At 40.9% G+C, this 13,463-nt stretch overlaps 1 long non-coding RNA gene across 3 annotated transcripts in view; it reads left to right on the top strand.

The window, feature by feature from the left end:
• The window catches only part of LOC129630075 (uncharacterized), a 223,677-nt gene that overhangs the window by 173,843 nt on the left and 36,371 nt on the right, over window positions 1-13,463 (top strand). For all 3 annotated transcript variants that reach the window (XR_008703499.1, XR_008703501.1, XR_008703500.1), the window contains exons 3-4: window positions 2,437-2,555; window positions 4,521-4,563. This is a non-coding gene — a long non-coding RNA (uncharacterized LOC129630075). The remainder of the gene's footprint in view (window positions 1-2,436; window positions 2,556-4,520; window positions 4,564-13,463) is intronic.

Raw genomic sequence — 13,463 nt, forward strand, 5'->3', positions numbered from 1 at the left:
AGTAAAGTCTGTCATTATATGAATAGTAAGGTATCCTCTATGTCTCCAGACTAACTAATGTTTAGTAAATATTTTTCCTTTGTTGATTATATCCATTTAGGGACTGTAAAATCATTGCTGCTAATGTAATTCTAAATGGGTATTGATACCAGTTATGGTTATTATACTGTTGAAAAATCAGGCAATATGGGAGCCTTATAATTACATTAGAAGAGATAGCGTATATGTACTTTTTAAAAACTAGCAGTACAAATTAACAACTGGAATCTGTATTCAAGACCTCAGGACAAAATAGACATTAAATAAAATCATTTAGTAATGTGAGCTTTATAAGTAATGTTTACTTTGTTAATAGCTATGTCTCCAGCACTTAAAAGAATGCCTGTTAAATGGTACATTATCAATAAATATTTGTTGAATATTGAAGTCATATATAGCATCCTATGATCCTTCTTCGCATGAATAGATAAAGTTTATTTATATCTCAGTCCATTTGGTCTTCCAAGACAGAAATACCAAAGACTTAGTGGCTTTAATAACAAAAGTTCATTTCACACAGTTCTGTAGGCTGGAAGTCCAAGATCAAGATGCCAGTAGAATATCATGTATGAAACGAGTTGCCAGTCCAGGTTCGATGCACAATACTGGATGCTTGGGGCTGGTGCACTGGGACGACCCAGAGGGATGGTATGGGGAGGGAGGAGGGAGGAGGGTTCAGGATGGGGAACACATGTATACCTGTGGCGGATTCATTTTGATATTTGGCAAAACTAATACAATTATGTAAAGTTTAAAAAAAAAAAAAAAAAAAAAAAAAAGATGCCAGTAGATTCGGTGTCCAGTGAGAGATTGCTTCCTGGCTCATAGATGGCTATCCTTTTGCTGTAATCTTACATGGCAGAAAGGGTAAGCAGAGGGAGCTCACTGAGGGACGAAGGGTCTCTTTTGTAAGGCACTAAATTAAAAGATGCTTATTCCTTGGAAGGAAAGATATGACCAATCTAGATAGCATATTAAAAAGCAGAGATATTATTTTGCCAACAAAGGTCCATCTAGTCAAGGCTATGGTTTTTCCAGTGGTCATGTATGGATGTGCGAGTTGGACTGTGAAGAAAGCTGAGCACCGAAGAATGGATGCTTTTGAACTGTGTGTTGGAGAAGACTCTTGAGAGTCCCTTGGACTGCAAGGAGATCCAACCAGTCCATTCTGAAGGAGATCAGCCCTGGGATTTCTTTGGAAGGAATGATACTAAAGCTGAAACTCCAGTGCTTTGGCCCCCTCATGCGAAGAGCTGACTCATTGGAAAAGACTGTGATGTTGGGAGGGATTGGGGGCAGGGGGAGAAGGGGACGACAGAAGATGAGATGGCTGGATGGCATCACCAACTCGATGGACATGAGTTTGAGTAAAATCCGGGAGTTAGTGATGGACAGGGAGGCCTGGCGTGCTGCGATTCATGGGATCACAAAGAGTTGGACATGACTGAGCGACTGAACTGAACTGAATCCCATTCATGGCTTCCCTGGTGGCTCAGTGGTAAAGAATCTGCCTGCCAATGCAAGTTTGATCCCTGGGTCAGGAAGATCCCCTGGAGAAGGAAATGGCAACCCACTCCAGTATTCTTGTTTGGGCAATCCCATGGACAGAGGAGCCTGGTGGCCTACAGTCCATGGGGTCACCAAAGAGTTAGAGATGACTTAGGGACAAAACAACAATCCCATTCACCAGGGCTTTGCCCTAATCACCTCCTGAAGACCCTACCTCCAAATAACATCACACTGTGGAAGAGGTTTCAATTTATGTATATTGGGAGGACACAATATTCATTCTATGGCAATTTCCAAACTACTTACTGTCTTAGCTTATTAGGATTAAACTTGAAATATACATTAAAAATGCTGAGTACCTCTCCTCAAATATTAAATAGTAATACGTTACTTGTTAAAAACTTGTGAAACTAGGTTCTAAGAAGTGAGGAAGTTTGGCTGCAGTAGTATGGCTATGAAACAACATAGCTGTCCCCTGGTTTCATACTTTTAGATTTGACCTCTGTGTGAAACATGCCCCACTCACTGCTGAAGGAGATAACAATGTCAGGACTCCATCTGTGTAAAAAATAGAATCAGAATATAACATCTACCTGTAGGTAACTGATAAGTTTAATAAAACTAAGCTAGGTTTGTATTGGAGAAATGTTTCACAGTGAAGAAACTAAGGTAATTTACTTGCAGTAAGCAGTACAGTGTTAGAACACCATGAAAAGATATTATATGCCAATATTTAACTAGCTCTCATGGAATCATTTAATGATTATTATGACAATCTGATGTTAAAAACACTAGATCTGAGAAGATGAATTAAATTATCTGATATTTTTGAGGCTCTAGATACTTTAAAATTCCATTGCAGTGACAAATGACTCCAATTCTCTGTAGGTTTCAACCATGTTGATATGCCATGTGGATTGCCTGTATCTCTGACATAGAGGGAAAAGAAAGAGCCCCAGGCTAAAGGCACAATCCGTTCCTGGGCTCTACCATACTATTGGCACAAGGTAAGGAGCAATAGGGTCAACAGAAATACCTGGTGGTTCTTAAATCTTCTGTTTCAATGTGGCAAGTTTTACTTCTGCTGGCCAAAGCAGAGGTCAGGCTCAACTCCAGTGAAGCAAGGAGGTATATTTATTGCCATAAAAGGTACTTAAAGTCACATGACAATGCATGCTGATGTTGATGTAGGATTCCTCTTGTAGAAAGGAGGAATAAGTAATTAGAAACAGGCCACATTGTACTACTCCTTCTGTATTAGTTTCCCAGAGTCGCCATAACAAAGAAGCCCAATCTGGGGGCTTAACACTTCCAGTTCTGGAGGCTGGAAATGAGAAATTGAGGACTTAACAGGGCCATGATCCTCTGAGACTCAGGGTAGAATCCTTCCTTGCCTCTCCTGGCTTCTGGTGGTAGCATTCAGCCTTGGCATCCCTTGGATTGCAGCTTCACCACTCTCCTTTCTAACTGTTGTCATGTGGTATTCTCCCTGTGTGTCTTTCTATTTCTGACTGTTGTCACTTGGTATTCTCCCTGTGTGTCTTTCTGTTCATGTGGCATCTTCCCCTTTTTTATATGGACACCGGTTACAGTGGTTTAGGGGTCCATTGTACTCATCTTAACTTGATTCTCTCTGCAAAGAATCTGTTTCCAAATAAGGTCACATTCACAGATACCAGGTTTAGGACTTTAACATATCTTTTGGAGGCACACAATTCAACCAATACACTGCCCTAAGCTTATTTCCCAGCTTGGGTTTTTTTTTTTTTTTTAAGTTTTGGCTACACTGGGTCATCATTGTGGTGCGTAGCCTCAGTGGTTGCTGTGTGGGGGCTCTTTAGTTGTGGCACATGAGTTTCTCTAGTTGCAGCACGTGGGCTTAGATGCCCTGTGGCATGTGGGATCTTAGTTCCCAACCAGGGATCGAACATGCATCCCCTGCATTCGAAGGTATATTCTCAATGACTGGACCACCAGGGAAGTCCCCCACTTCTTATAATGAGGTCCTCTCTCTTCCTCTACCTGTCACCCTCATTCCAAACCATTTACTTTGTTCTAAATCTCTTATTTGTGTTCTATGATTGATGGATATCTTGTTTGTATCTCTTTGCCAGTGTCTCCTATTTCATAATCGAATTGGACAGTGTTGGTCCAAGTATAACCACTTAGTTAAATTTATTCCTGTTCTTACATAATCTAATAGAACTAGATGCAAGATAAATCAATGGATTTTAATGTAACGGGATTTGAAAAGGGCACTAATATGATTTCAGATTCTTCACTGTAACCAGTCTTTGAGACACCACCACTTGTCCACTTTGGGTTATATCAAAAAAATAATATTCACAATATTCTGGCAAGTCTAGGAAAATGCTTACCAGCCTTTACACAGGATTTACAATAGATTGCAATGGGCCTGGTCCATTGCTCATCTCCTCTCTCCTTTATCTTCATCTATCCTCTGTGTTGGCTTCATCCTGACCAACTGTTACACAAGTTTAGTTCTTTCATGTGAAAACACTAGACACTTTGAAATTCCTGCCTTTCTTCCAACAGTATTTGCCATCAACGACCACTATTTTCTCTTGTTTTTCCTGACATCACACTATCCTGATTTTCTTCCTACTTCTTGGAAAACTTCTTTTACCTCCTTTGTAAACTCCTCCTTGTCTACTGCTGCTGCTAAGTCACTTTAGTCGTGTCTGACTCTGTGCGACCCCATAAACGGCAGCCCATCAGGCTCCTCTGTCCCTCCTCATCTAACTTCCCCTTAAATATTGGTGTTCCTCAGGACTCAATATTGGAGTTTTGCTCCTCTGTTTCTGCCCTCTCCTTGGGCAATCAATTATATTTACCCTTTGTTTTCAATTGCTGTTTACATGCTAATGACTCAAATCTCTACTTTTTATCTGATCCTTACCCCTGAGTTTGAGTACTCTTTATGTTAATGATTTTTGCAACTTTTTTCCTAGGCTGTCTCCAAAGCACCTGAAGCTCAGCCTACTCTGAACTCAGGTAAACATCTTATGTTTTAAACACTGCCCTCAGTGAATGTCATAGAAATTAGAAGCACTGACTCTGAAACAGTATGGGCAGACCAAATCCTGGTTCCAACACTTACTGGCTATGTGATTTATAGCAAACTATTTATCTTCTATGTTCCCATTTCTTAATTTTTATAATATGAATGTCAGTTGTACATACCTCAAAATTTGTTAATAAGGCTACATGTAGAAGGCTGAGAATGGTGTTAGACAAGTAGAAAATATCAGTGAATGTCAACTATTACTTTTTACCCTGATGTACCAACATGAAACCTGGGTGTCCTTATATGACAATCTTTATCCCATATCTGGATAGAACTCACTCCAGTAATTAATTTTCCTTGTCTATTCCTGGCTCCCTCTTGGCAGTCTCCACGATACAGCCAAATCTGTTACCAACAACTTGATTGTGTCACTGTCATTCATAAGACTCAATAATGGCTCCCTCACTAATGTTAGTAGTGGGGTTGAGCTCCCAGCATTGGGACAATGAGATGAGAGGCACTGGATGCTGAGCTGTCTGCTGCAGTTCTCCTCCAAGGAGAGACTGAGAAAGCATCAGATTCTACCCACAACCCAGCATGAGGCTCTTAAGATCTGAGGAGGAGGATCTGTCCTATGTTCTTTTTCTTCTGATGATTCTTTCAAGGAAATTCAAAAATTCTGAGCCTGAAATAAGGGGAGTCTAAACAAAACAGGGACTTTCCTGGTGGCTCAGTGGTAAAGAATCTACCTGTCAATGCAGGAGACCCAGGTTGATCCCTAGGTCAGGAAGATCCCCTGGAGGAGCAAGTGACAACCCACTCCAGTTTTCTTGCCTGGAGAATCCCATGGACAGAGGAGCCTGGTGGGTTACAGTCCATGGGGTTGCAAAGAGTTGGACACTACTGAGTGACTGAGCCTGCACACATGCAGATAGGAACAGAACACTCAGATAATTAGTCAGGTGGGGGAAGATGTGACCTGGGTAAGCAAGAAAATGAAAAGGCTAATTATATTATCTCTTTGCAACATTCTTACTAAATGGTAGGACTTACTAGTGTTACCAGAGCAAAATTTTAATTGAAAGACTAATTTCTAATTTTTACCATTTGCTGTTTAAATGTTAGTACTATAAAACCAAAACAACAACAAAAAAGATTCTTCAGTTGAGAATTTTACCTACAGCCTTGTGTCCACTCAAGAGAAATATTTCAGAATGAAATAGACCAGAGTGTTTGGCCCCTGGCGTGCTTTCCTAACAATTAAATCGGGCTGCCTCTGCCAGCCATTTCAAAGACATTTCCTGTTTGAAGTAGCCTGCCCACTCAGTGTGAGAGGATGTAGCTGATTATCCTCCCATAAACAAGGAAAAGGCCTTCAGGTGGTCTGACTTGGAAGAAAAACCTAGCTATGGGAGAGAGAGGAAGCTTCAGGGTAAAGAGAAAAAGTCATGAAGGAAGCCAGAAAAAGGAAATTTAGTGCATTAAATGAACTGGAAAAGATCCAAACAAATTGCAGTGGGAAAGTGCTGTTGGCATCCTTGTTCTGGGAACGCTGGGCCCCTTCTGTGGGTGAAGGAGTGAAGCTGCTCATCTCATCAAAACAAGCTAGTCAAGAAAATGTCAGACTTAGAGTACACTAGCAAAGCATTTTATTTTGAATGTTTTGATTATTTTGTGTAGTGACTAAAGCAGGATGTAAAGTGGAGGAAATCCTGAGATACCAAAAAAAAAAAAAAAAAAGTGCTGGATGTCACTAGACAGGCCAGAGAGACTTTATTTAAGACCATTGCAATAGGATGGAGAAGGAAATGGCAACTCACTCCAGTATTCTTGCCTGAAGAGTCCCATGGACAGAGGAGCCTGGCAGACCATGGTCCATGGGGTCGGGTCGCACAGAGTCAGACACGACTGAAGTGACTAAGCACTCATGCACACAATAGGGCAGACAGATGCAGCCTGAAATTAAAAGACACTTACTCCTTGGAAGGAAAGTTATGACTTTAGCATAACTATTATGCTATTGAAATAGTTATTTCAATAACTTTCATATTGAAATAGCATATTGAAAAGCAGAGACATTACTTTGCCAACAAAGGTCTGTCTAGTCAAGGCTATGGTTTTGCAGTGGTCGTGTATGGATGTGAGAGTTGGACTGTGAAGAAAGCAGAGCGCTAAAGAATTGATTCTTTTGAATTGTGGTGTTGGAGAAGACTCTTGAGAGTCCCTTGGACTGCAAGATCTAACCAGTCCATCCTAAAGGAGATCAGTCCTGGGTGTTCATTGGAAAGATTGATGCTGAAGCTGAAACTCCAATACTTTGGCTACCTCATGCAAAGAGTTGACTCATTGGAAAAGACCCTGATGCTGGGAGGGACTGGGTGCAGGAGGAGAAGGGGATGACAGAGGATGAGATGGCTGGATGGCATCACTGTCTCAATGGACATGAGTTTGAGTGAACTCCGAGAGTTGGTGATGGACAGGGAGGCCTGGCATGCTGTGATTCATGGGGTCACAAAGAGTTGGACATGACTGAGCGACTGGACTGAACTGAACTGAACTGAGGGGTATGTTAAGTCCATCTTGGTCAATATGGGTTAGATTGTCTGATGGAGTGTTTTAAAGGCCAGTGAGACCAAGTAAAGATCTAAATGGTTGCTTCCCCAAACATTGAGTATACTCTGATCATGATCGTGAAACCTAACATGATGCTCAAAGCATAGCAGACACTCAAAACATTTTTGCTGAGTGAATAAATGAACACAAAATGAATAAATGATTTGATCACTCCATTCACCACCCCCATCCCCTGTTAGGAGTTGCTTTGTAAGTTTCTACTCTTGATAGATGGAAAAGACAAATTAATTATCTATATGAAATCCAAAGCTTCATTACTATGTTTGCCATTTTATTTGCTAATATTCAGTTGTTAAATACACTGGTAAACTGCTTTGAACTTCCTTAATGCAAGGTGCTATACAGTCATACAGGGCTTAACTGGTGGCTCAAAGGTTAAAGCGTCTGCCTGCAATGCAGGAGACCTGGGTTTGATCCCTGGGTCAGGAAGATCTCCTGGAGAAGGAAATGGCAACCCACACCAGTATTCTTGCCTGGGAAATCCATGGACGGAGGAGCCTGGTGGGCTATGGTCCATGGGGTCGCAAAGAGTCAGACACAACTGAGCGACTTCACTTCACTATACAGTCCTACATTTTAATTATAAAACCATCTCTTTAACAAAATAGACTGTTAATTTTCTTAGAATTCCTCTGAAACTCTCTGTAAAATTCCCCTAGAATTTTTCCTTCTACACTCTATAAATGTTATAGAAATAATACAGTTAAAGAAATTAAAAAATGAAAACCAAAATAAATAAATAAATGGTTGCTTCCCTAAAAATCAACTCACTAACTTAAATAATGCAAGGGAGGCATTGCTTCATGTAACTGAAACTTCTAAGTAAAGTTTGTTTTGATTCTGGGCAGAAAAAGTCTTCTAACCAAACAAGACCCTGTGCAGCTTTCCTAGGACAGACTCCCCCTTGTCCTCTGCTTGCCTCTTGCTTGTAGGAAAACTCTAGCCTCCTAAACCGTCTTCAAGTTCCAAAGAATGAATGTAATCAGAGAAGTGAGAAAATGCCGAAGCAGAGCAAAACAGCTAAGCAAGTCAAAATAATGATAGTTAGCCATTAAACAAAATCAGGGATCTTGAGTTACCCCTGGAGGTCTAAAGGTAATATTCTTAGCTATGTCCTTTGAGCTGTGTTGCAGATATTGAAACCCTTGCCAAATGGAAGAAGTTAATTGTATATTGCCCACAACCACATAGACCCCAGACCAGTTAGAACCAGAAAGTTGATGATGTTGACTCCCAATTACCTTACCACCAATCAATCAGAAGAATGTCCATGAGCTGATCACACACCCTGCAATACCCTGTTTTCAAAAACCTTTCCCTGAAAGCCAGCAGAGAGTTTGGGCCTTTTAAAAACAAGCTACCTAGACTCCTTGCTTGTGCCCTGCAGTAATGCTGTTTTTCCTTCCTTTTCTACAACCTGGTGTCAGTAGATTGGTTTACTGTGAGAGGGTGAGCGGATCCTAGTTTGGTTTGGTGAGAATTCCTTTTTCTCAATATCTCTGCTTTGTTCCTTGATACTGACACCAGTGTGAGCATTTCTCCCTTAGAGTTTTAAGATGTCGGCTAGCAGTTTCCAGGTTAAAGCATTCTTCTCCACATCTGACAGGAAGGGAGTTTTGGCAGCAGCTCAGGCAAAGAAGGAGCTTTCTTTCCCTGAAGCCTGGCAAATATCTCCTCAAGCCCTTTGGGGCTCTTGTTGAGTCACATGTTTATCCCTGAAGCAGTCACATGGCCAGGGAGATAGACTTAGCTGATTTCCTTGAGTTAGGGGTAGATTCCATCAGTTTGCTTGAGCTGTTGTAACAAAGTGCCACAAAGTGTGTGACTTAATAGAAATTTATTCTCTTACAGTTTTGTAGGCAAGAAGTTCAAAATCAAGGTGTTGGTAGGACAACGATTTCTTGAAGGCTCTAGGGGAGAATTTGTAGCATGCCTTTCTCTTGACATCTGGTTTCTGCCAACAGTCCTTGGCATACCTTGGTTTGCAGCTGCACAACTCTTATTTCTGTCTCTGTTGCTACAAGGAATTCTTCTTCATGTGTTTATGTCCAAATTTCCCTCTTTTATTAAAGATACCAGTTATATTAGATTTGTTGTTGTTTAGTTGCTAAGTTGTTTAGTTGCTAATCTGACTCTATGTGACTCCATGGACTGTAGCCTACCTGGCTCCTTCTGTCCATGGGATTTTCAAGGCAAGAATACTGGAGTGGGTTGCCATTTCCTTCTCCAAGGGATCTTCTTGACCTTTGAGCTTACCTGAATGATCTCATCTTACTTGATTCTATCCACAAAGGCTCTGTTTCCTAATAAAAAAGTTACATTTTCAGGTACCGGAGGTTAGGACTCTGTGTGTGTGTCCATAATTTAATCCATAACAGGATGAATTCATTTATCAAGACTTCTTTGGTTATTAGAAGGGGTAAATGGATGCTGCAGAGGCAACAGAAAAACACTGATACATTACATTAGAAATAGTCATAATTATAGCCATTCTGCTCTCTGATTTCCATTTCTTAGTTCAGGAGCCCTCTTTATATAAAATTCCCACTTCAGTAATTCTCCTTACAGGACCTCCCATCTACACACCCCACTGCCTCACTTCCCTATTTGGCTTGGATTGCAAGGTTTTCATTACAATCTCTCTTTTGCACATGCTCTCCATTTATAAGATTATTTCCATAAGCATATAATATATCATCATAGCTCCATTATTTGAAAAGTTCTCACCTGTCTTCATATTCCTCTGAAAGTTTTTGGTGATTTTTCTGCTTCCGTTGAGAACAAAACTTCATGAAAGAGCTAGACTCAGCTGGTCTCCACTGTCTGCTCCAATTGGACTCATCACCAAGACTCAATTTAAGCAGCTCTTGTAAAGTCCTTACCCACCTCTACCTTGTCAAACCCATCGGCCATTCTCAGTCTTTATCTTACCCTCTTGGCAGTTTTGATACAGTTGTTTACTTCCTTCTTTTGGAAACACCCTCTTCCACTTCAGGGAACCACACATTCTGAGAACTACGATTCACAGTTAGACCACATGCTTGGAAGTACTGGCCACCTCACTGGCTACTCCTCTCACTGCTTCTCTCTTCCTGACATCTAAATGTTGAAATGCCCCAGGGTGTGATCCTCAGCCTTCCATTCTCTCCAACTATACTCCAAACGTGATGTCAGTCATTCCATGGCTTTGTATGGCATTCAGTGCTCATGACTCCTTTATTTATATCTCTGGTCCTTACCTCTACCCTGAACTCATATTTTTGGCTACATATTTTTTATTCTGTTTAGATCTCTGCTAAGTATCAATAAAGGACAGAAATGGTATGGACCTAACAGAAGCAGAAGATATTAAGAAGAGATGGCAAGAATACACAGAAGAACTGTACAAAAAAGATCTTCATGACCAAGATAATCACGATGGTGTGATTACTCACCTAGAGCCAGACATCCTGGAATGTGAAGTCATGTGGGCCTTAGAAAGCATCACTAAGAACAAAGCTAGTGGAGGTGATGGAATTCCAGTGGAGCTATTTCAAATCCTGAAAGATGATGCTGTGAAACTGCTGCACTCAATATGCCAGCACATTTGGAAAACTCAGCAGTGGCCACAGGACTGGAAAAGGTCAGTTTTCATTCCAATCCCAAAGAAAGGCAATGCCAAAGAATGCTCAAACTACCGCATAATTGCACTCATCTCACGTAGTAAAGAAATGCTCAAAATTCTCCAAGCCAGGCTTCAGCAATATGTGAACCATGAACTTCCACATGTTCAAGCTGGTTTTAGAAAAGGCAGAGGAACCAGAGATCAAATTGCCAACATCCGCTGGATCATGGAAAAAGCAAGAGAGTTCCAGAAAAACATCTATTTCTGCTTTATTGACTATGCCAAAGCCTTTGACAGTGTGGTCCACAATAAACTGTGGAAAATTCTGAAAGAGATGGGAATACCAGACCACCTGACCTGCCTCTTGAGAAACCTATATGCAGGTCAGGAAGCATCGGTTAGAACTGGACATGGAACAACAGACTGGTTCCAAATAGGAAAAGGAGTACATCAGGGCTGTATATTGTCACCCTGCTTATTTAACTTCTATGCAGAGTACATCATGAGAAATGCTGGGCTGGAAGAAGCACAAGCTGGAATCAAGGTTGCTGGGAGAAATATCAATAACCTCAGATATGCAGATGATACCACCCTTATGGCAGAAAGTGAAGGGGAACTAAAAAGCCTCTTGATGAAAGTGAAAGAGGAGAGTGAAAAAGTTGGCTTAAAGCTCAACATTCAGAAAACGAAGATCATGGCATCAGGTCCCATCACTTCATGGGAAATAGATGGGGAAACAGTGGAAACAGTGTCAGACTTTATTTTTTGGGGCTCCAAAATCACTGCAGATGGTGACTGCAGCCATGGAATTAGAAGACGCTTACTCCTTGGAAGGAAAGTTATGACCAACCTAGATAGCATATTCAAAAGCAGAGACGTTACTTTGCCAGCAAAGGTCCATCTAGTCAAGGCTATGGTTTTTCCAGTGGTCATGTATGGATGTGAGAGTTGGACTGTGAAGAAAGCTGAGTGCTGAAGAATTGATGCTTTTGAACTGTGGTATTAGAGAAGACTCTTGAGAGTCCCTTGGACTGCAAGGAGATCCAACCAGTCCATTCTGAAGGAGATCAGCCCTGGGATTTCTTTGGAAGGAATGATGCTAAAGCGGAAACTCAAATACTTTAGCCACCTCATGTGAAGAGTTGACTCATTGGAAAAGACTCTGGTGCTGGGAGGGATTGGGGGCAGGAGGAGAAGGGGACGACAGAGGGTGAGATGGCTGGATGGCATCACCAACTCGATGGACATGAGTTTGGGTGAACTCCGGGAGTTGGTGATGGACAGGGAGGCCTGGCGTGCTGCGATTCATGGGGTCACAAAGAGTTGGACATGACTAAGCGACTGAACTGAACTGAAGTATCACAAATTATTATTACACAAATTATTATGTCTCAAACAGAACTCTTGATTTCTACTACCAATCCTTTTCCTTCCTCAGTCGGTCTCATCTTGTTATATGGCCACATAACACACTCTTTTGTTTGGAGTCATCCTTGCTTATTCCCATTCTGTTACACTTCACATTCAATCTACTGACAAAAATTTCCAGGTCTACTAGTAAAAGATAACCTGGAACAAAAAAGGTATCCTGAATCCCATCACTCTGACCATATCCACTCTTAGCTGACCCCATTCCAGCCTACTACAATCTCTTTTCTGAGTAATTTCAATACTTACCAATCAGATTTCCTGTTTCCACTCTTTCCTCCCTACAATCTATTTCTCTAGTAGCCAAAATGGTTTTTAGGTCATTAATTGGATCATATTTTCCCCTCATTATCATTATTCCAATGAATAAAATATTGTCCAAAGTTCTTATCATGATTTAGCACCTGTTCTCCTTTCCAATCTCATCTGTTTCTCTTACCACTATCCCTGGCTCACTCCTTGAGCCTAACCTTTGTTTTTCTTTCATAGAACCTAACACTGCTTGAATATATTTATTTTTCTATATTTCTTTTTCGCTTATATGTCCGCAGTACCTAGAATAGAGAGTGATGACTGTAGGTAAGAGGTGCTCAATAAACATAGCTTGAATAATAATAATATTACCAACAATTCATACTCAAACTTATATGAGCCATGGACTTAGTGCTCCACATGAATTATTTAGTAATTATTTCAGCTCTATAATGTAGGTTTCATCATTATTCCATTTAAGGGATTAGCAATTTGAAACTGACACAATGTCACAGTTACTAAGTGGTAGAGACTGAAAACCCTGAAACCCTGAAAACCCTGGCTCTCAGGTTTTAGAACCTTGCTCTTGAACACTCTTCCTTTCCCAATGCCATACCATCTTATCCTAAATGTTAAACCCTACCACAAACCCAGAGAAGTTCTCTGCTCCCTCTTATAAGTGAAAGTGGAGATGAAGCGTGCAAGTGTGTCTGCATACTCTTGGCACATTCCCCAGCTTCACGTCCCAAATCCAGTCTCCAGGTCCTTCTTGCTGCATTGCTTCCTAAAGACATTTTGCCTTTGCTTTCTGTCTTTTACATTTGCCTCCAGGTGCCTCTGGCACAGCTATTAACTCTTTTAAGAGTTCTTATCTCCTAGAATTGTCAGGTCAATTTTCACTCTTATCATATTGCCACAAAGATGTGAATGCATACTTTCATGTATGAGCGAATGCATTTAGATTAAAGG

The sequence above is a fragment of the Bubalus kerabau genome, chromosome 1 (assembly GCF_029407905.1).
Source record: "Bubalus kerabau isolate K-KA32 ecotype Philippines breed swamp buffalo chromosome 1, PCC_UOA_SB_1v2, whole genome shotgun sequence".
NCBI lineage: Eukaryota > Metazoa > Chordata > Mammalia > Artiodactyla > Bovidae > Bubalus > Bubalus kerabau.